We start from the raw sequence: 25,760 nt of genomic DNA, 5'->3' as shown, positions 1-25,760 counted from the left end.
TCAGCGGAAGCAACAATATCTGAGTACAGACATAAGTTAAACAAGTTTGCCTTAAGAAGGCTAGCACAAACTGGGATACAGATCGAAAGAGGCGCAGGCCTCCTGCCTGGGATCCTCCTAACTACTCCTGGTCATCGTCAACGGGCTGCACGTAGTAGTAGGCACCTCCGGTGTAGTAGTCGTCGTCGACGGTGGCGTCTGGCTCCAGGGCTCCAGCAACTGGTTGCGACAACCAGAAAGAAAGGAAAGGGGGAAAAAAGGGGGGAGAAAGCAACCGTGAGTACTCATCCAAAGTACTCGCAAGCAAGGAACTACACTACATATGCATGGGTATATGTGTAAGGAGGCCATATCAGTGGACTGAACTGCAGAATGCCAGAATAAGAGGGGGATAGCTAGTTCTATCGAAGACTACGCTTCTGGCAGCCTCCGCCTTGCATCAAGTAGAAGAGAGTAGATTGAAGTCATCCAAGTAGCATCTCCAAGTAGCATCTCCAAATAGCATCTCATAGCATAATCCTACCCGGCGATCCTCTCCTCGTCGCCCTGCGGAAAAGCGATCACCGGGTTGTCTGTGGAACTTGGAAGGGTGTGTTTTATTAAGTATCCGGTTCTAGTTGTCATAAGGTCAAGGTACAACTCCAAGTCGTCCTATTACCGAAGATCACGGCTATTCGAATAGATTAAACTTCCCTGCAGGGGTGCACCACATAGCCCAACACGCTCGATCCCATTTGGCCGGACACACTTTCCTGGGTCATGCCCGGCCTCGGAAGATCAACACGTCGCAGCCCCACCTAGGCAAAACAGAGAGGCCAGCACGCCGGTCTAAACCTAAGCGCACAGGGGTCTGGGCCCATCGCCCATAGCACACCTGCACGTTGCGAGGGCGGCCGGAAGCAGAACTAGCCCCCTTAATACAAGAGCAGGCTTACGTTCCAATCCGGCGCGCGCCGCTCCGTCGCTGACGTCTGAAGTGCTTCGGCTGATACCACGACATCGGGATACCCATAACTACTCCCACGTAGATGGTTAGTGCGTATAGGCTCGTAGCCAGACTCAGATCAAATACCAAGATCTCGTTAAGCGTGTTATTATGAAGCAACCGCGGACGCCGACCAGGGCCAGGCCCACCTGTCTCCTAGGTGGTCTCAACCTGCCCTGTCGCTCCGCCACAAAGTAACAGTCGAGGGCCGTCGGGAACCCAGGCCCACCTCTACCGGGATGGAGCCACCTGTCCTTTCAGCCCCCTCGTCAGAATCACCTGCGGGTACTCAATGAGCTGACCCGACTTTAGTCACCATCTGTATAGTATGTATGTATAGTATATACCCGTGATCACCTCCCAAGTGATCACGGCCCGATAGTATAGCAAGGCAGACTGACAAGAATGTAGGGCCAATGATGATAAACTAGCATCCTATACTAAGTATTTAGGATTGCGTGTAAGGTATCAATGACTGTAGCAGCAATGACAGGCTATGCAGCAGAATAGGATTAACGGAAAGCAGTAACATGCTACGCTACACTAATGCAAGCAGTATAGAGAAGAATAGGCGATATCTGGTGATCAAGGGGGGGGGGGGGCTTGCCTGGTTGCTCTGGCAAGAGAGAGGGGTCGTCAACTCCGTAGTCGAACTGGTCAGCAGCAGCGTCGGTCTCGTAGTCTACCGGAGAGAAGAGGGGGGAGAAATAATGAATACAGAGCAAACAAAGCACCACAAAATATATCAAGGTAATACGCGGTGTTCGGTGTGCCCTAACGCGGTAGTAGGTGATACCGACGAAGGGGGAAAACATCCGGAAAGTATTCCCGGTGTTTCGTGTTTTCGGGCAGAGGAGCCGGAGGGGGAAAGTTGCGGGTTCGATAGGTTAGAGGGGTGTGGCGGACGAACGGACCGCGTATCCGGATTCGTCTCGTCGTTCTGAGCAACTTTCATGTTGAAAATATTTTAATCCGAATTACGGATTAAAAGATATGATTTTTAAAAGATTTTAACAATTTTGGAATTTAATTATTTATTTAATTAATTCGAAAAAATGTATTTATGACGTCAGCATGATGTCATGCTGACGTCAGCAGTCAACAGGGGTTGACTGAGTCAACCCTGACATGTGGGTCCAGTGGGACCCACCTGTCATTCTTTATTTAAATTAATTATGATTTAGTTAAACTAATTATTGTTTAATTAAGCTAACAGGTTAATTAGATTAATTAATTAAGGTTAATTAACTTAATTAATTTAGTTAATTAATTAATTAATTAAATTTATTTTTATTTTAATTATTGTTTTATTTATTTTATATATTATTTTTAATTCCTCTTTTTTTTTAAACATTATGGGCGTGGGGCCCATCTGTCATAGGCCCCAGGGGCCAAACGGTTGCGGGCGACGGGCGCTGGGCGCCAGCCCGATACGGCGCTCGCCCAGATCGACAGAGGGCCGACCAAAGGCGCAGCGGGGCCAACCGGGGTCGTAGTGGGGCGCCGGCCAGGGCAGTGGGGCGGTGGCCGGCAGGGGTGGCCGGGGAACGGATGCGGGGGGTGTTCAAAAGGGGGCGGAGGACCATGGCGAGGCGCAAGGCCGAGCGCGGTCGGTACGCGGTGGACGGCGCCGGCGTCAGAGAACGAGGGAGAGAGAGAGAGGACGGGGCTCACCGAGCTCGGTAGTTGAGCAAAGCCTGCTCGAGGAGGAGTCGGGGCTGGCGCGACGGGGTGACGACGAGGTGGCCGTGGCGGAGGCGTCCTGCGCGGCACCGCGGCGAGGAGGAGACGAGGACGACGGGGCGACGGCGCCGTCGGCGGAGACCTCAGGCGACTGGCACGCCGGCGAGGTGGAGCTCCATCGCAGCAATGGGGGGGTCGGGCGCTAGGTGGCTCCGGTGCGGTGGACGGCGACGGGCGGGCGCCGCGTGGCTTGGGGAGGCCGTCGGGCCCGATCCCGATTGGATCGGGGGAAGAGGGAGAAAGCGAGTGGGGGGGAGGGTCGAGGCGGAGGGCGACGGTGGCAGCTCCGGCGTAGTGGCCGCGGGGGTCGGCGGCGGCGTCAACGGGATCCCGATCCAGATCGGATCGGGAGGGAGTGGACCGAGCGGGGGGGGGGGGAGTGGGGGATACGGGCTAGGGTTCGGTGGGAGTGGGGGGTTAAGCAGGGGTAGGGTGGGCCGGTCGGTTGGCCTTTGCCCAGTTGGGCTGGTGGCCTGCTGGGCCGAAGCCCAGTGGTGGGGGGGGGGGTTTGCTTTTCTTTCTTTTTTTTTTACTTATTTTCTTTAATGTTTTCATTTAAAGTTTCTTTTATTTTAGTTTTATAAAATACCCAGTCAGCACCTAAATTAGTGTTACTAATTAGTCCACTGCCACAATTATTTTGGCACACTACTAATTTAGTTTTATTATTATAACTTTATAAAAGGCATCTAATTAATTGTTTTTGGCTGTCATTTCTATTACTTTAGTGCATTTAAATATTTTATTAAAAGATAATTTATCCACCAATATTTACTAAGGATTATTAGACACCTTAGGAACAATTTAGTTTTGAGTTTTGAAAACTTTAATTGTTTAACTTAAATTCAAATTTTGAATATGAATTGTTTCGAACTAACGTGAGATTATCAACAGTAATCCGAGGTGACATGGCATCATTAATGTGGGGTTACTATAGCCTAATCATCCGGGCGTCACAATTCTCCTCCACTACAAGAAATCTCGTCCCGAGATTTAAGACGGGAGTAAGGGGGGGGGGGTTCTGGTTATTCTAATGGATCTTCTTGAAGAAGTTAATCCCTTTCGTTGATGTCTTCAATTCTTTATTCCAAAGCATCATGATGAAGTTGTCGTCCTTTCTTCGGGGAACTCCATCGTACTTACGAATAGGTAAGGGGCAGTTCTACAAAAATAGGAGGTTATAAGGGAAATTCATCTGGGGGTATCCCAAGAATGAACATATGAGTATCTCTCGAGTTGAACAAATTACACCTATCGAGAGCAAAGTAAGACGGGGCAATAAGAAGTTTCAAGCGGATAGGCAATCGTTCATTGCCTGAAGCGAAGTGTGAAAGGGGTTCAGAGCAATGGGAATAAGTATTGCGTCTGATACCAAATTGATGATCTCATCAGAAGGTGGCTCGTGAATTACACACGAGGCCACTGAGGAATAACTTTGGGAACAGGGGGTGTACATGAGAGTCAGGTTTCGATCCTGTGGAACTGTGGGATATGGGCCCACCATGTGGATTAAAAGTAGGAAGGACAGTGACATCTTGCACGATCATGTAAGCAAGGCATGCCAGAGGATAGTCTGTCGGTTATGTCGGCAACAACATCGGTACCAAGGGCGAGGGACGAAGAGAACCATTTTCCTGCTCGTTGAACGAGGCGGGCCAATAGGCAAGGTTCTCGTCCATCGGTGGCTACCGAAATGTCATCAACAATAGTAACAGGGTCTTACTGACACGGTCGTACACCAAGGTGCTTACATAAGCAGAAGAATATTACTATTTAGATCATATAGACCTCAAGAAAGGTTAAACCAAACAATGGAAAGGACATATGATTATCAGATTAAACAGAACAATGGAAAGGAAATTATGTTTAAACACATATTTTAAGGGTATATCCTTCCCAAGGACAAGCAGAGCATGATATCCATGTCAGGATATAATGTAGAAAACTCTTTGGGTAGGGAAGAGAATTTTCATGACATTGCCCATACAATGGTGTTTGGGTAATTGAGCAAGAAACATTTAACATTGGGCTTCAAATGGTCTTGTTGAAAATCGGAGTACCATTGACATGCTTCGAGATAGCATTGACAGGGTCTTCAGGTGAAGATCCGACTTTAGAAACACGAAGGATCCATCAGGAATAACTTGCAGAATAAGTCTTACAATTTCCCCATGGATGAACGGATAACCTTGCTGAAAAGGAATCTATAGTGATAGGTCCTCCAGCCGAAGGGGGGGGTGCTAGGCATGACATCATGTTACCGGGTCATCAAAGGGTCAACTTCATGACTCTTGGAAAATTGTCCCAACCATCATATCTGACCGAGATTCAGATCCGATTGGTGTCAGGATACCTCAGACTTAGGATGTCCGAGAAGAAAAGGCGCAACTCAAATCATTGAAATGGCATTGCAAGATTCTCGGGAAATGAACTATGGGAGCGGGTTCCTGAAACAATAGTTCATCATTAAAGTAAGTAGAGGATGAGGGGGTGGCTGATAGGCTCAGCAACAAATCAGCGAGATTTCCCAAAAGATGGATTTCCACCATTAAGTGAACAAGGAGATAACATTTGTCAGATCAACTGATATAAGGAAGTATGCTCGAGGAAAACATACACAATTAAACATTGGTTGAAGGGTGCGCCCGAAGTACGGGTTGGGTTGCACGACCAATGTTAGAATGGTGATTCAATTAGCGAAGGACTTAGAATGAACTATCGCCCATTCACTTCAAAGCAATAGGGTTGCTAGGAGTTTTGAATTCACACGTCATAGCTCCATTGTCGGTATTCCGGTTGAAAACAATACGGGGACCAAGGAATGAACGAAGATGGCAAGAAGTATTAAGATATCAAGAATTATTAAGAGGTGGTGAAATTCTCACCACATTCTTGACAAAAAGGTGATGGTAATACTTCCGAGGTAAGGAAGATCAACTGCTGGGTAGCAGTGATCTCAAGGTTTACACAAAACGCGAACAAGTTGTGTTGAACGGAAAGCAATAAAGTGGTCGATGAGAACAGGAATCATCGAGGGGCAAGGATGGTATTACCCATCATGAATTCAATTGAATTCCTGGAAGAGCTCATAAGGTTGATGATGATCACGACACAATTGTCGAGAGATTTCATGCAGATGTAGTCAATCTACGATGACATCAAGTCAAAGGAATGATGAAGCAAGAGGTTATTGGAACCACAGTTACAACACAAACTCGAACTCAAGCTTGTTGTTTAAGGTGAAAGGGTATGACGAGGAAAAATTGACGTAAGGTTAGTTCATCGTCGAAATTTGGTGCTCCGAGAATAAGGACCAGGTAGCACCGTTAGAATCGTCACGACAATGATATAGCCAAACAGGCTAGGAATGGCGTGATCGGGTACAAACTCGTACTTAAAGAAGATTACTAAGAGTTGTTGAACCGTAGTGTGGACTTGGTTCAGTTATCGGTGTCTTTGAGTGTTCAATAACTTAGAGCCCATGAAAAATTGGAATCAATGAGAATGTAGCACTTGATGAAGAACTCATAAGAAGTTATGCAGTTCCGTGATAATCTTGAGATACCAGGGGGTAATACTCGACGGCAAATCAAAGTAGAGGTTGGACTGGGGTATTACCCCGTAGAAGACAAGTGCTTAAATTTGCACAAGAAATGTTATTTAAAGGAGAACATGGTCGGAACCACGATTGCAAAAGGCCAGATCCCAGATATAAGATGAACTTATACCAAAGGAATAATTATTTTTACGAGCAGCTTCCATGATAAGTTATACATCGTGTCCCTGGGCATGAACGCAAGGTTCAGGGTCGACTCCCACTTCTTCAATGTATAATCTTCCATTCACTTCTCGCATTGATAAAGGCATTAGTGTTAAAGTTTTTCCTGGTGAAATACCAGATGAGTATGACTCGTGAAACCTTCCGAGTTCACACCTATTAAGGAAGGCATAGATTCAACCCATTGGGGCATCTTAGAATCATATACCAAATCTTCAGAAGTAATTAACTCAAGCTCAAAGGCAGAGCATGGTTGAGAAAGCAAAGGATACAATTTACCAAAGGCATTATGTATCAGAGGAAAGGCTCCCAAGGTTATTGAATATGAAGGGCGTTGTCAGATAAAATCCAACAAAGGATCTGGTGGTCCACAAGGGATCTGACATGAGCATCGGTACTCAACTAGAGGAAGAAGATTGCAAGGAGATCAGATTATAGAAACAACTGACTAACTCAATTGTCAACTGCAAAGGAATTATGATTTCCAAATCAAGGGATCAGAAGCAATGCTCTGAGTAGGGATGGATAAGTTAAATAGCCTTAGGGTACAATCAATGACAATTGGATTGGTCGAGAACCAATTCCAGTTAAAAGAATGGAAGCTCAGCCGGAAAGGTAATTTATAAGGATCAATGATGATTGCGTGTATTCGCAATTATATTGAGTCAACAGACTCAAAATGATAATGACAAGGAATGTCAATAAGATTTCTATACTTATGGGATTAATCATAATGAAAGCAAACAAGAAATTCCAGAGCAATAGGTTGCTGAGGATTTTCGGAATATCGGGTGGTATTTCGAAGACTTTTGTGTAACACATGAACAACTGGGGATAAGCGGATACTTGACAAGTGCGGGGATTTATTTGAAGGGATATTCAGGTGGCAAAGAACTGCTAGGCAGTAGGCACGAAGTATTCTCGGAACAATAAAGAAAGCTTCGGGTATCTTGTAATAACAAGAACAATGGGGAATGATCGTAAGAATGGCAAGTGTAAGTAGTTACTCATAAGGATTTATCGGTGGTCGGGAATTGCAAAAGCAACGGGCACAAAGTCTCAAAAGAGTTTCGGCGAGTAACTTCGAAATCTTCTGGTGCAGCCGGCGATCACCTGGACTGAAGGGGCTCTCCGGGAGAAAGTATTTTCGAGAACCTAAAGTCAGATTTTAGTAAAAATCGTTTAGCCCGAGTAGAAGAGAGTTCAGAGTCCCAGAGTAAAGGTCGAGGAGTAAAAGATCCTAATACCACCCAATGGCGACGTGGGCCCATGGGCCGCACAGCCATGTTAGTAAAAGTTTTGTAAAGTCTAGACTCGACTTCGGCCAAGGAGTTGGAAGGGGGATTCCTACAGGCAGTCGGCTCTGATACCAACTTGTGACGCCCCCGATTCAATCGTACACTAACCATGCACGCAAATGTGTACGATCAAGATCAGGGACTCACGGGAAGATATCACAACACAACTCTACAAATAAAATAAGTCATACAAGCATCATAATACAAGCCAGGGGCCTCGAGGGCTCGAATACAAGTGCTCGATCATAGACGAGTCAGCGGAAGCAACAATATCTGAGTACAGACATAAGTTAAACAAGTTTGCCTTAAGAAGGCTAGCACAAACTGGGATACAGATCGAAAGAGGCGCAGGCCTCCTGCCTGGGATCCTCCTAACTACTCCTGGTCGTCGTCAACGGGCTGCACGTAGTAGTAGGCACCTCCGGTGTAGTAGTCGTCGTCGACGGTGGCGTCTGGCTCCAGGGCTCCAGCAACTGGTTGCGACAACCAGAAAGAAAGGAAAGGGGGAAAAAAGGGGGGAGAAAGCAACCGTGAGTACTCATCCAAAGTACTCGCAAGCAAGGAACTACACTACATATGCATGGGTATATGTGTAAGGAGGCCATATCAGTGGACTGAACTGCAGAATGCCAGAATAAGAGGGGGATAGCTAGTCCTATCGAAGACTACGCTTCTGGCAGCCTCCGCCTTGCATCAAGTAGAAGAGAGTAGATTGAAGTCATCCAAGTAGCATCTCCAAGTAGCATATCCAAATAGCATCTCATAGCATAATCCTACCCGGCGATCCTCTCCTCGTCGCCCTGCGGAAAAGCGATCACCGGGTTGTCTGTGGAACTTGGAAGGGTGTGTTTTATTAAGTATCCGGTTCTAGTTGTCATAAGGTCAAGGTACAACTCCAAGTCGTCCTGTTACCGAAGATCACGGCTATTCGAATAGATTAAACTTCCCTGCAGGGGTGCACCACATAGCCCAACACGCTCGATCCCATTTGGCCGGACACACTTTCCTGGGTCATGCCCGGCCTCGGAAGATCAACACGTCGCAGCCCCACCTAGGCAAAACAGAGAGGCCAGCACGCCGGTCTAAACCTAAGCGCACAGGGGTCTGGGCCCATCGCCCATAGCACACCTGCACGTTGCGAGGGCGGCCGGAAGCAGAACTAGCCCCCTTAATACAAGAGCAGGCTTACGTTCCAATCCGGCGCGCGCCGCTCCGTCGCTGACGTCTGAAGTGCTTCGGCTGATACCACGACGTCGGGATACCCATAACTACTCCCACGTAGATGGTTAGTGCGTATAGGCTCGTAGCCAGACTCAGATCAAATACCAAGATCTCGTTAAGCGTGTTATTATGAAGCAACCGCGGACGCCGACCAGGGCCAGGCCCACCTGTCTCCTAGGTGGTCTCAACCTGCCCTGTCGCTCCGCCACAAAGTAACAGTCGAGGGCCGTCGGGAACCCAGGCCCACCTCTACCGGGATGGAGCCACCTGTCCTTTCAGCCCCCTCGTCAGAATCACCTGCGGGTACTCAATGAGCTGACCCGACTTTAGTCACCATCTGTATAGTATGTATGTATAGTATATACCCGTGATCACCTCCCAAGTGATCACGGCCCGATAGTATAGCAAGGCAGACTGACAAGAATGTAGGGCCAATGATGATAAACTAGCATCCTATACTAAGTATTTAGGATTGCGTGTAAGGTATCAATGACTGTAGCAGCAATGACAGACTATGCAGCAGAATAGGATTAACGGAAAGCAGTAACATGCTACGCTACACTAATGCAAGCAGTATAGAGAAGAATAGGCGATATCTGGTGATCAAGGGGGGGGGGCTTGCCTGGTTGCTCTGGCAAGAGAGAGGGGTCGTCAACTCCGTAGTCGAACTGGTCAGCAGCAGCGTCGGTCTCGTAGTCTACCGGAGAGAAGAGGGGGGAGAAATAATGAATACAGAGCAAACAAAGCACCACAAAATATATCAAGGTAATACGCGGTGTTCGGTGTGCCCTAACGCGGTAGTAGGTGATACCGACGAAGGGGGAAAACATCCGGAAAGTATTCCCGGTGTTTCGTGTTTTCGGGCAGAGGAGCCGGAGGGGGAAAGTTGCGGGTTCGATAGGTTAGAGGGGTGTGGCGGACGAACGGACCGCGTATCCGGATTCGTCTCGTCGTTCTGAGCAACTTTCATGTTGAAAATATTTTAATCCGAATTACGGATTAAAAGATATGATTTTTAAAAGATTTTAACAATTTTGGAATTTAATTATTTATTTAATTAATTCGAAAAAATGTATTTATGACGTCAGCATGATGTCATGCTGACGTCAGCAGTCAACAGGGGTTGACTGAGTCAACCCTGACATGTGGGTCCAGTGGGACCCACCTGTCATTCTTTATTTAAATTAATTATGATTTAGTTAAACTAATTATTGTTTAATTAAGCTAACAGGTTAATTAGATTAATTAATTAAGGTTAATTAACTTAATTAATTTAGTTAATTAATTAATTAATTAAATTTATTTTTATTTTAATTATTGTTTTATTTATTTTATATATTATTTTTAATTCCTCTTTTTTTTTAAACATTATGGGCGTGGGGCCCATCTGTCATAGGCCCCAGGGGCCAAACGGTTGCGGGCGACGGGCGCTGGGCGCCAGCCCGATACGGCGCTCGCCCAGATCGACAGAGGGCCGACCAAAGGCGCAGCGGGGCCAACCGGGGTCGTAGTGGGGCGCCGGCCAGGGCAGTGGGGCGGTGGCCGGCAGGGGTGGCCGGGGAACGGATGCGGGGGGTGTTCAAAAGGGGGCGGAGGACCATGGCGAGGCGCAGGGCCGAGCGCGGTCGGTACGCGGTGGACGGCGCCGGCGTCAGAGAACGAGGGAGAGAGAGAGAGGACGGGGCTCACCGAGCCCGGTAGTTGAGCAAAGCCTGCTCGAGGAGGAGTCGGGGCTGGCGCGACGGGGGTGACGACGAGGTGGCCGTGGCGGAGGCGTCCTGCGCGGCACCGCGGCGAGGAGGAGACGAGGACGACGGGGCGACGGCGCCGTCGGCGGAGACCTCAGGCGACTGGCACGCCGGCGAGGTGGAGCTCCATCGCAGCAATGGGGGGGTCGGGCGCTAGGTGGCTCCGGTGCGGTGGACGGCGACGGGCGGGCGCCGCGTGGCTTGGGGAGGCCGTCGGGCCCGATCCCGATTGGATCGGGGGAAGAGGGAGAAAGCGAGTGGGGGGGAGGGTCGAGGCGGAGGGCGACGGTGGCAGCTCCGGCGTAGTGGCCGCGGGGGTCGGCGGCGGCGTCAACGGGATCCCGATCCAGATCGGATCGGGAGGGAGTGGACCGAGCGGGGGGGGAGTGGGGGATACGGGCTAGGGTTCGGTGGGAGTGGGGGGTTAAGCAGGGGTAGGGTGGGCCGGTCGGTTGGCCTTTGCCCAGTTGGGCTGGTGGCCTGCTGGGCCGAAGCCCAGTGGTGGGGGGGGGGTTTGCTTTTCTTTCTTTTTTTTACTTATTTTCTTTAATGTTTTCATTTAAAGTTTCTTTTATTTTAGTTTTATAAAATACCCAGTCAGCACCTAAATTAGTGTTACTAATTAGTCCACTGCCACAATTATTTTGGCACACTACTAATTTAGTTTTATTATTATAACTTTATAAAAGGCATCTAATTAATTGTTTTTGGCTGTCATTTCTATTACTTTAGTGCATTTAAATATTTTATTAAAAGATAATTTATCCACCAATATTTACTAAGGATTATTAGACACCTTAGGAACAATTTAGTTTTGAGTTTTGAAAACTTTAATTGTTTAACTTAAATTCAAATTTTGAATATGAATCGTTTCGAACTAACGTGAGATTATCAACAGTAATCCGAGGTGACATGGCATCATTAATGTGGGGTTACTATGGCCTAATCATCCGGGCGTCACATCGGCCTTCTCATGGCCGGCTTCTCGGAGCCGGCCTTCTCGTGGTCTTGCTTCTCAAGGATTCCAGGGCTGGGCCGCCTTTCCGCAGCCGGCCTGAGAGGTGGCCAGCTGGGGGAAGGCGGTCCCACGTCTTGGACGCTTGGAGGCTCACTCGGCCTATAATTTTTCTGAAGAACCAGGGGAAGCCGCCTAGGCTACTCGTGGTTATTTAGTCCGACAGACGGTTACTCAGACAGCACCGTGGGCGATGAACTCAAACAACCCGCACGGTTTCTAGAAAGTAGGTGTGTTCGATCAACTAACAATCACACACGGCTTCCGGCAGCGAACTGTTTGCGTTAGGCCACCTTGCACAAACGATTCCACCCAAAGAACTGTGTGTGATATACATACGAACGGAAACATTTTCCCTGGATTGACTGTGTGGGATGTACATAAGAACATAAACGAATTCCTTGGATTGACTGTGTGTGATATACATACCTACAGAAATGTTTTACTGGGATTCACCGTGTGGGATGTACATACCTACAGAAATGATTTTCTCGGATTACCGTGTGGGATGTACATACCTACGAAAATGATTGGGTTTCGATGCCTCGCCCGGTCGCACACGACCCCAGCCTGGGTCCCAGGAGGGCCTATCCCCGACGATTTCTGGGTCGTGTGGGAAGGACGCCCTATCGCACACACTCACTTGGCGACGGTTCCAAATGCCGTCGCGGAAAGGGGTTAAAAACCGTTTGTTTAGCACGTCGTTGTACCAGTGAGAGAATACTAATGAAAGGAAAGAGGTTTCCTAATATCCCCCTATGTTCTCTTATGATGAATCAGGTAATGAGGAAGAGCTTTTTATTAACCAAACTCATTAATAAGGAGCTCCAAAAGGATGATAAAACCCACACATGATGTGAAGAAGAAAAAGAAAAGACAGAGAAGCAAAGGTAAAAAGGTATCCCTCCCAAATGATGTTGCTACTATTATTGTTATGCCTATTACTCATTATGATGATTATGATTGGGAAAGTAATGATACTTGTTATAATCTTGAAAATCTTTTTGGCACCAACTTAGAAAGTTGTGATAATAATTGCTATAATATTGGTGCTATTCATATTATTAATGATGAGAGCGATTATGCTTGTGATATGCAAAGGCCCAAGCTTGGGGATGCTATGTTTAATGAAGATGATATTTTTAGTCCTCCAAGTTTTGATGAGCAAATTTGTTATGATGATAGCATGCCTCCTGTTTTTGATGATTAAGAAAGTGGGTTTGGAAGAGTGCCAACTTTAGTAAGTTGTGATCCCATTATTTTGGAGGGTGTTAAATCTTATTTTAATGATAAAAATGGATTTGAAAAGGTTATGACTTTATTTAATAATGATTCCACTATCTTGGAAGAGTTTTCAATTGATTATGATGAGAACAAAGTTGCTACTTATGATGATTATTGTGATGTCACTTATGTTATAAAAAATAATGATGACTATATTTATAAAGTTTGTCATAATTATGATTACCCTTTTTCTGAACATTATTCTTTTAATGTGGAAACAATATATAGTATTCAAGTTTCGTATGAGAATAATCTTCAGCATCTTTCAGAAATCGTCTGTGTACTATCATGTGTATAGCAAGTTTCTAACTCATATAGTGATGGAAACCACCCACTTGCTGAATTATTTTCAGCAGGCACGGTTATTACTCTCTTCATGCTAACCCATGAGAATGTGCTCTCAAATCATACAGAACTAACAACTCACAATCACAAAAAAATACTCTTCTTTTCATAGCATAATCAGATAAAAACAAAGGAGAACACAAAGTTTACATTCACAACCAACCGAAGATTAGTATCTGGCTAACGCCTAATACTAATAATATAATGGGATATTACATGACTGGAAATTATGACTAACAAGTCATCACAAATAATATTGATATGGTATTTCTCAAAAGAATTAGAAAGATAAAATTAAGCGAGCCCTGATTATAAGTGAGTGTGTGCCAAAGCACAATAAATTCCAGCACAATAAATTCGATACACAGTTCTACCAGTAACTTGGCACATATGGGATGTGAAGCAAAGATCCCAGCACAATAGATTCTAACTAATGGGTCTCATTGCCAGGAAACTCATGATTCCCAATAACAAACCACAATATTAATTTCTGCAGTAACATAATACAGGTTGTACCTTCAAATATTGATTTTAGTCGCATTCTTTTAGATTTTCCTGTCTTGACCAGCTTGTCCCTGAAAGAGTTGAATATCAGATTAGCAAATTAAAGATTGGAGCACTATATATTGCTAGCATGCATTTTTAACTATGAAAGAGCTAAAAAGTGAATATCAGATTAGCAAATTAAAGATTGGAGCATCATATTAGCAACTATATATTGCAAGCATGCATTTTTAACTGTAAAAGAGCTAAAAAAGTGTTTACTTCAAGAAAATATAACAAGCGAAGCAAAAATGTATTTCTAAAAGGTGAACAAAAAATGAAATATCAATCCTAATTAGGGTGTGCAGGACCAAATAATTAATATGCCACTCTGGGAAGAAAACTTCAAAACGTACCAGCGATTGTGTTCACATGGTACAATTGGTTGTCTTGTCATATTCCTCTCATCATTACACGAAAAAAGGACTCCCATAGCCTCACATATGTAGTCGGGATGCTGCAAGAAGCAAGAAGCAACAAACAACCAACAAAAAGATAAATTTGCATATGTACCTATTGAGAGACAACATACACATTTTCTGGATGATAATTTGAATGTTGTACAAAATTCAAGAGAAATTCTCCTCCACCAAACAGTGCTCGCTACATTACTTCATTGCACATATACTCTGCACTGGAGCTATTGACTGCAGGAATTAATCTGATCTCAAGGTCGCCAACAACATCAATCAGCCATAACAGACAACACTATAGTGCCCAGTCTTACAAATCTAAGCTACAAACTATAACAAAGGACATGAAACAATACGGTACCTGGACCAACAACAGTCATGTGGAAGCAGAGGGATCACATCATATTTTTGTGTAAGATTTTCCAATAAAACCAGTCAAAGGGTGTAAACTTTGTTCCTTTAGGTGGATTGAATAAACCATATAACCAAGACCATTAACTCATCCATGAATTCTAGAGAGAAGAATAAGCTGTACACACATTAGTTCATGAGAATAAAAAAAAGGAGAGAATAGATATACACACATAAACAATGCACTGGTCAATGATGAGATGAAGAAAAAGCCACAAGAAGAACAAGGAAAGAGAACGTGCAAAACATCATGTTGCTCTCCTCGCCGGGCTGCTACCGCCCCCCCCCCCCCCCCCCCCGCGCGCACACGCACACACAACACAACCAAGAGCCATCAGGTGGAAGAGCTTGGATTGGCACCTCTCGTGGCAGTTCTCCATGGCTGCCGGCCCTGCTCGCCGGACCCCGAGGTAGGAGACGCGCGGGTGGACAGCCGAGCGAGACATGGGCGCGCGCTGGCGGTGCGTTCGGATTCAGGAGTATGTGGTCTACGACGCTACGGGAGCTCGGGGCGTTCCGGCGACAGGCGACCGTGCGGCTGAAATTGGGGATCGTCGGTGGGAGGTGGGGTTTGGGATTGCCGAGGGCATCGAAGAAAACGGAACGATACGTTTGACTTACGGATAGCGATACCGGGGACTACGGGTTGAATTTTAAAGAGGCCAGGGGCTTTTCCCAAAAAGTGCGCGACAGTGAATCCTATAAAATCAATTCGTGCTTTATTATTAAAAATACTAGCAAAAGAGCCCGTGCGTTGCAACGGGTATAAAGTAAATTTCAAAGTCCACCCGATATTGAGGAATTTATCTGTCGTGGTGAAATACTGAGCTATATCTCTCAATCCGTTAAATTCTTCATTGTCTTAATGTGAATTCATATTTTATACTTGCCCACTTCAAAGATAAGATGGCCGTTTAGAAACATCATACAACATATATAGCCTCTGTGAGGTTCCGTTTGATTTTAAGAGTCCCACCACACACAACATATATAGCCTCTTCCTTCCTTGTTAATTTAGTCCATATATTAGCCTCTCCCTTTTCTTTCTTTTGCCTCTCTATTTTTCTTCCTTGTCCCGTCCACGTCTCGTTTAATTTCCTTCCTTTTTAGTATAGGCCACAAATTAGCCTCTCTCTCTTTTCCTTTCTTATTTCTGCCAACGCCCCGTTTGATTCATGAGACGGCTTTATGATACTGAGGGAATTTAAAGACGTATATAAATTGGTTAGATATGGTCTAAAATAGCGAGGTGGGACTAAGTTGACATCTGTATCAACGTTAATAGGAGCACACAACAGGATCTAGGTGGTTTGCTGTGTTATAATGTAATCAACAGGAGGTCTTGAGATCGATTGTATTGACCAGCAATTATTTTTGCCTTATACTGCCAGGGCGCAAGAAACCTTAGCTGAGCCACGATTTGTGAGCCAATAATTCTCCTTGGATTATTACATGTATTTAACTTAATGCTAACACAAATTGATGGTAAGTACTTTAGATGGTACACACGTGCAACATTTATCGGTAGGGCTCAAGTTCGATCCCCAACATAAAACTCTTTATTTTTTTACGTCATGGCCTAGGCGAGATATTAAGAAAAATATCAAAATCATGAAAAAAAAACGGGCAGGAAGAAATGTATTATGACTTGTGACGGTGAACCCGACAAAGTCAATCCGTGCTTTATTATTAATTAGGGAGAGATTAATTACTAGTAAACATGCCCGTGCGTTGTAACGGGAGAAAATATATATCATATGCCCAACCTAATAAATATGGCTCGAGGATCCCTCCCTCGGCACACGTATGTCCATGTCATCACTTATCCTCCTTCCCGCCCTCGTTGACGGTGCCCACGGTACCGAACGTGATCAATCCCTACACAATGTGCTTGGTCGCCACATGACACATTTTACCGTTATCGACACCCAGTGTCCTAGGCTCAAATCTTCGTTCTCTCCTTAGTTTGGCTTCTCCTTCCTCCTCCTGTTGACGTTAACAAAACCAAATTCCAAATCAATCGTCCACGCTATTTGACCTTTCTCAAGGCATCCGACCAATTGGCAACGCAACACACTTCTCAAGGCATCCGACCGATTGGCAACGCAACACACTTCTCAAGGCATCCGACCGATTGGCAACGCAACACACTTCTCAAGGCATCCGACCGATTGGTAACGAAGCACAAGCGCTCAACCGCTCATATTTTTCAGTGAAAGAGACTTCATGGTTTAACAGACCCGAGATGTCTTGAACAAGAGCATAAAACAAGCTAAGCATATGTTCTTACCAACACCAAACAGAGGATATAATTTATAGCTACCAAGATGTATATTCGCAATTATACAGAAATTTTAAAAAACTGTTGTTGACAGGTGGTTCAGTTATTCGAGTGTCTTCCCACTAGCCTAGTATAAGGAAACGCAAGTATCATCCATGATTGATGAATTATAGCTACCAAGATGTATATTCACAATTATACAGAAAAACTTACAAACTGTTGTTGCAGATATAACACCGCCGTTACAATAAAAAAAGATTACAGGTGATTCAGTTATTCGAGTATTTGCCCATTAGCCTAGTAAGAATACACCAAGTATCATCCGTGATTGATCACTGGGACATCCTTTGTGCTTCATAAGGCTAACGCAGGCATACAAATGGATAAAAACCAATATTGTATTTTCTTTCCGTCCAAAATAAGACTCCCTAGTAGTAATAGGTAGCTGCCGACACCCCAAGCCGAAGAACAAGAGAGCAGAATGTATGTTCCCTAACACCACATCACAAAAAGGAATTAACTCGAAATAGATCAAGCAAAACTGAACTAATCACAACATCCCACTGCGACAGAAATTAAACACACTTCTCTGAACATCATCATAAAAAAATTGATTGGTAAGTGGAGAGAGGTATCCTTGACATGTGATGTTACTGGAACCAACTCATCAGTCTGCAAACTACCATCTGTTCGAATCCTACAGAAGCAATCTACATTTGCAGATACAATGCTGGAGTATAGATTGTTAGGACTTCACCTGTTTTTGGTATAAAAAAAATAGGTATCTTGGGACACAGCAAGCTGAAATTATCCGATGTATAAATAGTCAATTAGGATCTAAGGCATATTACATTTTTTATGAGGTTCATAGAAAAGCATCTATCTAGAATACAAGTCCGAATAATTATGTAGTCATGAGCAAAAGGTGGGGCGAACAAAGAACCTAATATATGCTAATTAAATTCGATAAATATATATATCCATACTAATAACCTTTTCATACAGAATTAGGAAATTGTCCTACTGAATGATGAAAAAAATTGGAAGACAATATGTTGTTCATATGCACCTGATTTCTCCATCAAGTCATGTCTTCCATTCCTATTGGCCGTCAGCTTGAAGCTCTCTTGTAGTACCGATTCCCTGCGCCACAAACCAATATAAACGACGATCACCACAGGGAACTGATAGTGCTATGGTAGCCAGCGACTCATTTGTGATCAAGGCCGGAGTGTTATGGAGTCTTGCATAAAGAACAACATAAAGATTTGGGCTTAGGGTAGGATATAAAACTTATAAAGCTTTACATGTTTTGCCTTTTCCTCATCAAATTGGCAATAATAGTACTTAACGATATAGGCCAAAAGATTGATTAAATATGTGTGTAGTTGCTATTTTTATCCTAACAATGGCCAATCGCTTTACAGGAGGGTAGTAGAGATGCCGCTGTATTAGGAAAAACAATATGACAAATAGAATTCAAAATTGCCAACCTGTAAAGAGAGATGTGTATTTTAAGTTTTACAAACTTTCCAGATTTCTCAAGATGATTTTTAATATTGTGTATTATCTATCTTTGGTAGATCTGCAGTAAGCTTTTCAAATTGTCGCCCATGCAAAAATTAAGCTAGATGTATGACATACCTGAGTTATATAGGTTTTGTTTACATCACGTACATGTACCCCGTGTACACGACCCGCCTATATTTCAACTCCAATGTATGTGCTTTAATGATCGGATAATCCTGATCCGAAAAAACACATTAATAACTCAAAATGAATTATGGATTTACTACATACTTTTAAAGATAGAAATACCATACCTCATGTATATGAGGTCAACCACAAGCAGCTGACTCAGATAATCCTGATCCCAAAAAAACACACGAATAACTCAAAATGAATTGCGGATTTGTTACATACTTTTAAGGATAGAAATACCATACCTCATGTATATGAGATCAACCACAAGGACGCTGACTCCAGCAAAGACACTTGCTCCAAATCAAGAAAAGGAAATCATAAATTATGATAAGTTTCTCTCTTATTAATCAAGCAACCGTAGCACACCAGTCCCAACTCCCAAGTACTGTTCCAGTTTCTCTCTGATTAATCAAGCAACCCTGATCTCTCTGAAAGATCCTAATCAACCAGCACACTAGTCCACTGATAAATCAAGCAGTCCCGATCTCTCTGAAAAATCCTCAATTTACATGTTCTCCTTCCTTCCCAGCCATGGCCAAGACTATACTCCTCCTTTCATTGAAGGGACTTTCTCAGCCATGCCATTTATCTACAATCAGAAAAATCAAGGTAAACAATACAGATCTATTTTCTTCAAAAGATAGTATAACATGGAACAATCAGATGGACAGAAAGATGCAGTACTCACAGCAAAGATAAAGCTCATGAACATTGGCTCTGACAAACACACAAACACCTTGTGTGCAAAAAACAATAGAGAACATCCACAAGATATAACCAGCTAAATCATTAGTTGAGGTGGAGGGCAGTGCAGAGGGGACGACGAGGTCGCCTACGAGTGCAAAGACGACCGGCTGGCGAGCGCGAGCCCTCCAGGGCGGCGCATAGCGAGGAGCTCGGGGGCACGGATGAGAAGAGGAGCTGAGGTGGAGCGGTGGTGCAGGGTGCTGCGATCTGGCGTCGGTTGGCGACTGGCGCGACACCGGGTCGAGCGTCGCGCAGGGTATGTCGGTTGGACGCAGAGGTGGTCGGGGTAGGTCTTGGCACGGCTGGGCCTTGTGCTCGCTGCGCTGGAGGCGCGCCTCCCTCGAGCACAGGAACAGGAGGCAGGCGACGAGCTACAGGAGCTCCATGCTGGAGGTCATCGCAGGTTGGGCGGCCCCGGATCGGGTAGAGGAGGTGGAGGGCGCGCAGATCCCGTAGGGAGGCGCCGGATCTGGCCAGTGGAGGTCACGTGGCGGCGTTCGAACCTCGAGCTCGAGGACTGGGCATCCATGGCCCTGGCACTGATCTCCTGGAGACAAGGAGATAAAAGGAGATTAGAGAGAGAGGGGAAAGAGAGAAGGCAGGGGAGCGGCGGCGTGACCTGGGTGGTCGCCGGCAACGGCGCCGGTCGCCGGACGACGCGCGAGGGAGGCAGAGGAGGAGGCGCACGGGAGGAGGAGCTCAGGGTCGGGCGCTGGTGGTGGCGGCGTACCGGCGGCGACAGCACTCGGGCCTGGGCGGGCCGGATTTCTCACTTTAACCGCAGATTGAATTTCGAATACCGCAGGGACTCTTTTTCAAAAGCGACGCGACAGTGAACCCGATAGACTCAATCCGTACTTTATTATTATTAGGAAGAGATTAATTATTAATTACTAGCACAAAAGCCCGTACGTTGCAACGGGAGAAAGAAAACTCTCTCTAACCCAATAAGGCTTCTTTCGTCCATGTCTTGTATTTTTAACATGACATCTATGTCAACATAATAGCCCGCCCGTGTTGCCACTTATCCTTCAGTAAGTTCTTACAACGATGCTTGTGTTGTTTACCTGATCAAAGCATGTTGGAACACAATCAATTCCAACATGATGAGGTCAACCACCACATGACACACTTTTCATTGAAAAGGTCAAGGAAATGTTTATAACTTCAAATAATAATCGCGTCAAGCTAGATATGAGGGCCGCCCTCTGTGAGCTAGTCCTGCACCTAGTCTGTACACCGATCTACTCATGCATCAAGTCCATATAACGCCCCGATACTCCAGCTCACTTTTGACTTGTAATGTTGTGGACTTGTTTTCTGGAGGGAGGGTGAGTCATGCGCGTGTCCCCACATGCCTCTTTAGTGTTTGGCTATGTAGCAAACGCCAAAATTTTCCTTAATTTCCAATAATACAATTGGAGATATGTTCGCCACAAATATTACACAAATGTTCATCTAGAACATCCCATTCGACTATACTACAATGATCTAATGCATCTTAGCTAAAAATATATTATCAAAATCTACGTAAAAATAATTGACCAACACAAAGGTAAGAAACTTCTCAACAAATAAAAAGTGATAGTGTACGTGTAGACTCTTTTGACCATAAAAGAACAGATATATTGATGGTGGCCTTATTCTTGGAGCATTTCTTCAATTACTTGGGAAACCAAACTTACATAGTGTCAGGAATTCCATTTGAATTTCTACATACTTTCTCCACATAGCCTTGTGCTGGTTGAAAGCAAAAAAACTCTATAGTGATTACATAGAGTAAGCACATAGAAAATGATAGTCATCCACACTCCCCAAAGTAAGCAGTCAGTTAGCATAAATTGCTAGTCATTGATCATAATTTCAATAATATAGTCACCATAAGTGAGAACAATATTCTTCCGCGATAACAACACAAACTCAATTGCAACTCAATCAGAGCCGACGCAACACACAACACTTGCCAGATCAAATAATTTCATGGTGATGTTGTTTAGAGCGAGTGTTTTTCAGTGGAATAAAAGAGTCATCTGGAGCGAAATTTTGGGATGCCTGCACACTGTACTATTTTAGGATGACATAGTAGATAAGTCATAATACAAGTAGAAGTGGCAACTGACAAGAAAACATACTTAAGTACTTAAATGCATAAATAATGTCAATGACTCACCAATTAAAGTACCGATCAAGCTGTTTTAAGGGTGCTCTAGTATTCTTGTGTATACCACAGCTAGATGACTCCATGCTTGAAGTGATTCTTCATTCTTGATGTACTCATCCCACAAAGTATTGGAACCATAATCTGTTTCAACATATGCTAAACCCCGATTAAACAGTCTGTGGGAAAAACAGTGGGTTTAGTTGCTGATGAAAGAATGAAACAATCAATCCCTAGAAAAAGAAACATTAGATAGTTCCAGGAACACTAAATGAATGATGGCTTGTACGGTCAAATAGTGAAAGCTACATTTGCAACGAAGGAGGATTGTATTTTTCTTGAAAGATCTAGACTTCAGTATTTTGTATAGCACAAACATGTGATCTCCAAATTGGCCACGTAGTTAATGCGCTAAATGACTAATATTGGCTATATGAAAATACTTATACTCCCTCTATCCAGGTTTATAGGGCATGAGCGGATATTTTAAGAACTCGACAATTTGACTAACGAAACATATGTATATACCAGCAAAAGCATATCACTGGATTTGTATTCGAATGAAGTTTCTAGACATACTTTCGGTGGCATATAGCATGTTGAGGACCTAAAAGCCTGTGCAAGCCCTACAAACCCAGATGAAGGGAGTATAGATTATAGCTGCTACAAAAGGAAAAAGGTCAAACAGATTATGTACTTCATGGAGGGAGATTAGTCATTACAACTAACAGACATGCACGGAGTCTAAGAACACACTGCCTAAGCCAAAATTTGAATATATGCAACATCTCCATGGCCTACACTATCACAACGAATGCGAAAATACAGTGCTATATTATAAAGCATTTCATCAAGCATTCATGTTCAGGTACTAAGTATTGTAAAATCACTTCTCATCATGTATTCCTGTATATATATACAACCTAAAATGCATTAGTTAACAAAAGTCAAGACATAAAAAGAAGTTAAAAACTTCATCAGAATAGTTTGGGTATTCAATTGCTACCTTCTGATGACATCTGGGTCATTGTATGTTGAGATCGCAAACTGACAATAATTACACCATATGTCCACTGAATAAGTAACTGCAAGAACTGCCCATTCATACACCTCAAAAACTTTATTGACACCATCTAGACGGCCTTCATGATCTGCATATTTCTTCCAATAGCCAAAGCACAGAGGGAACTCCGCACGGAATGCATCATACACTTTCCGTATTTTTAATATCTCGCTCTGACCAGGAATACACAAAAATCTGCCATTAGCATAAATTTGTTTATCATTAAAAATCCATTTTATTTTATTAACCAAACAAAACAAATTTATATCTAGTGTTGTCCATTAAAACACGAATAAGGACAGATTGACAAGACTACAGTAGGACAATGATGAAACTACTACAGGGAACAAGGCCCATGAAGTCAAAAAGAAAATATACTGGGATCCTACAAGACAGAGAAATGTAGAAAGAAAATGTGCTAAACAAAAACAAGGGAGCGAGTGACCATCCATGCATAACAAAGATTGGCATAACTTTGTGGTCCACAAGATACAGATCGATTGCATATGACCACTGGAATATGTAACACATGTGGGCACAAAAAGAGGATAAGCTGCTGAAAATTATGACACATCCATACAACAAGTTGCAAAAAGGAGAACAATGCACTGTATGGTAAGGCAACAATTTCAATTTCACCTCAGCAATCCTCTCCGTCTCTTCAATAAGTGCGGTCCAAGCATCAACGTCTAAGCAATCCAAGGTGAGAACATCCCATAACCTAGCCTCTTCCACTGAAAGCAACAACCTATTAGCAACAAAGTAGCAGGCAGGCAACGAAACCAGATAGAGAAGGCTTCTGCCTCAGCAACATTACCATCCTCATACAACTGCTAGGGGACCATGGGATCGGCCATCTCGACGGCGCCGACGCCGTCCTCCGTGGCCCCCGCGGCCTGGTAGCCCGCTGCCTCGCCGAAGGTCCCGTACGCGGATCCGCTGGCTGTCTGCGCCCTGTCGTAAGGGGCGCCCCCCGGGAGATGCGGGGGTGGTGGTGGGAGAACCTCGGCCGGGTCGTTGCCCAGACCCGCCTCCACGGTGTCCAAGGGCGACGATGGGGGAGCCTGGACGGGTCGCTGCCCAGACCTGCCCCCACGTCAGCTTCTGCGTGGCCGTCGGGGTTCTCCATCCCCGCGCGCCCACGAGCAATGGTTCGGGCTGGTGTGGTGGAGGCCGGAGTGGGCGGCGGCATTGACCCGCCGGTCCTCGGCGTCCAGCAAGGCCCAGTACGCCGTCCCGGCATGGCGGCGGAGCGGCAGGGGAGGAGGCGCGTGGTGGCTCGGGAAACGGCCGGGGAAGAATACCGGCCGCGCGGGCGCGCGAGGTGGTTGCGCCGGCGCCGGTGTCGTAGGCATCGAGGAGGAGGTCGCTGCCCAGACCTGCCCTCACGTCAGCTTCTGCGTGGCCGTCGGGGTTCTCCATACCCGCGCGCCCACGAGCAATGGTTCGGGCTGGTGTGGTGGAGGCCAGAGTGGGCGGCGGGGTTGCGGCGGCGCCGGTGTCGTAGGCATCGAGGAGGAGAGCCCGTGCTGCTGTATTTCTTTTTAAAGAACTGCTTCCTCCGTGACCGTGAGTCATCCTAGCCCACGAACGAAACGTGAAGTCCGGATCGGACACATATTTTTCGCGGAAAGGGCCAGGCGGGACGAAGGCCCAGCCGTTCAATGCACGAAGAAACACACGTGGCTATCAACAGAAGGACGTGCGGACCCCAAATTAGTACCACCTTGTTTATATTACGATTTCGGCTTTACAAATCGTAAAATCGTATTATGACATGAGAAGAAAGCGTATTGTGACGGTGAACCCACAGAGTCAATCCGTGCTTTATTATTAGGGATAGATTATTATTATTATTATCAGGGAAAGATTACTAGTAAATGTGTTAGGCGTACATGCAATTTGTGTGCCTGTTGCACGGGATCCAATACGCTCTGTGAGAAAAAAGATGACACGACTTTGGCTATAGCTGATCTGGCGGCATCATACAATAGCGATCATTCGCTATTGTAGTACTATGATGACAACTCCTATAAACCTTGCACTTGGCTCTTCGCCACTTCGGGAGGTTCAACAGTTCGTACCCCTATGAACCTTGCACTTAGGTCTTCGCCTCTTCGAAAGGTCCAACAATGATGATAGTACAATACAATATGCTTCTAGCAATCTGACACCAAATGAACTTCTGTATGTCCACTGTAAGGTTGAGGGCGAGGGAGAGGGTGCTGTAGTCAAAACCCTCTCCTGGTCCTGCGAGCGAGAGGGCGTAGGCGTACATAGTAAGCAAGCTTTTCCTCGTCCTGTGAGCCACCACGCGTGGGCAAGCGAGAGGGCGTAGTAAGCAAACTTCTCGTTCTGCGAATTGATAGGACATATCAAAGTAGTACTAGTCTATGCCGCGTCCTTTCCAGTTTATATGGCTTAATTTGAAACGAGAAAAATACACTGCGCCAAAGTATGTAATAATACGCTCATTACAGTCACTATATAGTTTTGCGGTGATTATACGGTCACTAGCTCGCCGTAGAGCACCGTATTGCACCCTGCTGACTGGGCCACATAGTCGATGTGGTATTTGTTGACTGGTTAAATTGACACCTGGTTTCTGGGTCCCACCTGTCAGTTGGCAGAGCAAAGAGATCAGTTAAACAAAACTCTAAACAAACGCGACAGGAGTCCAACCCTTGCGTGCGAACCACCCTGGCTGCGTATGCGAGTGCATGCACGTGTACTCCCTCGGTCCGTGAAAAACTGTACATCTAGCATTAGAAATTTTTCCAACAAAGAGTGTACATCTACACTTCCAATGCACTTAGAATTTAATCTAATCAGCATTTATTGACTAATGCACCAACTTGTGCTCTAGCTATAGGCTGCATGTCTATCCTTAATGACAGCATGCAACAACCTTCATTTATTCTTCTTCTCTGGTCACATGCACACATAAGTCTGCTACTTTTGGGCGTTAATTATGCCATGAAGTTCCGGTTCCTCTTGGCCAATGTGTAAATCTCTATATGTAT

At 45.0% G+C, this 25,760-nt stretch overlaps 2 long non-coding RNA genes and 1 pseudogene across 2 annotated transcripts; all 3 read right to left on the bottom strand.

Moving 5' to 3' along the window:
• Positions 1-13,634: 13,634 nt before the first annotated feature.
• Positions 13,635-15,414, bottom strand: LOC123154296 (uncharacterized). The gene is made up of 3 exons (XR_006476765.1): positions 15,145-15,414; positions 14,317-14,417; positions 13,635-13,992 (listed from the first exon to the last, which is right to left on the bottom strand). It is a non-coding gene; the product is annotated as an uncharacterized lncRNA (long non-coding RNA).
• A 1,807-nt stretch (positions 15,415-17,221) lies between these two features.
• On the bottom strand, positions 17,222-20,272 carry LOC123154294 (uncharacterized). Its single transcript, XR_006476764.1, has 6 exons — positions 19,458-20,272; positions 19,012-19,358; positions 18,889-18,932; positions 18,710-18,810; positions 18,135-18,208; positions 17,222-17,557 (listed from the first exon to the last, which is right to left on the bottom strand). It is a non-coding gene; the product is annotated as an uncharacterized lncRNA (long non-coding RNA).
• A 1,183-nt stretch (positions 20,273-21,455) lies between these two features.
• On the bottom strand, positions 21,456-24,315 carry LOC123153320 (pre-mRNA-processing factor 39-like; annotated as a pseudogene).
• Between the last annotated feature and the right edge of the window lie 1,445 nt (positions 24,316-25,760).

This window comes from Triticum aestivum, chromosome 7A (assembly GCF_018294505.1).
Source record: "Triticum aestivum cultivar Chinese Spring chromosome 7A, IWGSC CS RefSeq v2.1, whole genome shotgun sequence".
Lineage (NCBI taxonomy): Eukaryota > Viridiplantae > Streptophyta > Magnoliopsida > Poales > Poaceae > Triticum > Triticum aestivum.
This window is presented reverse-complemented; position numbering and strand designations above follow the sequence as displayed.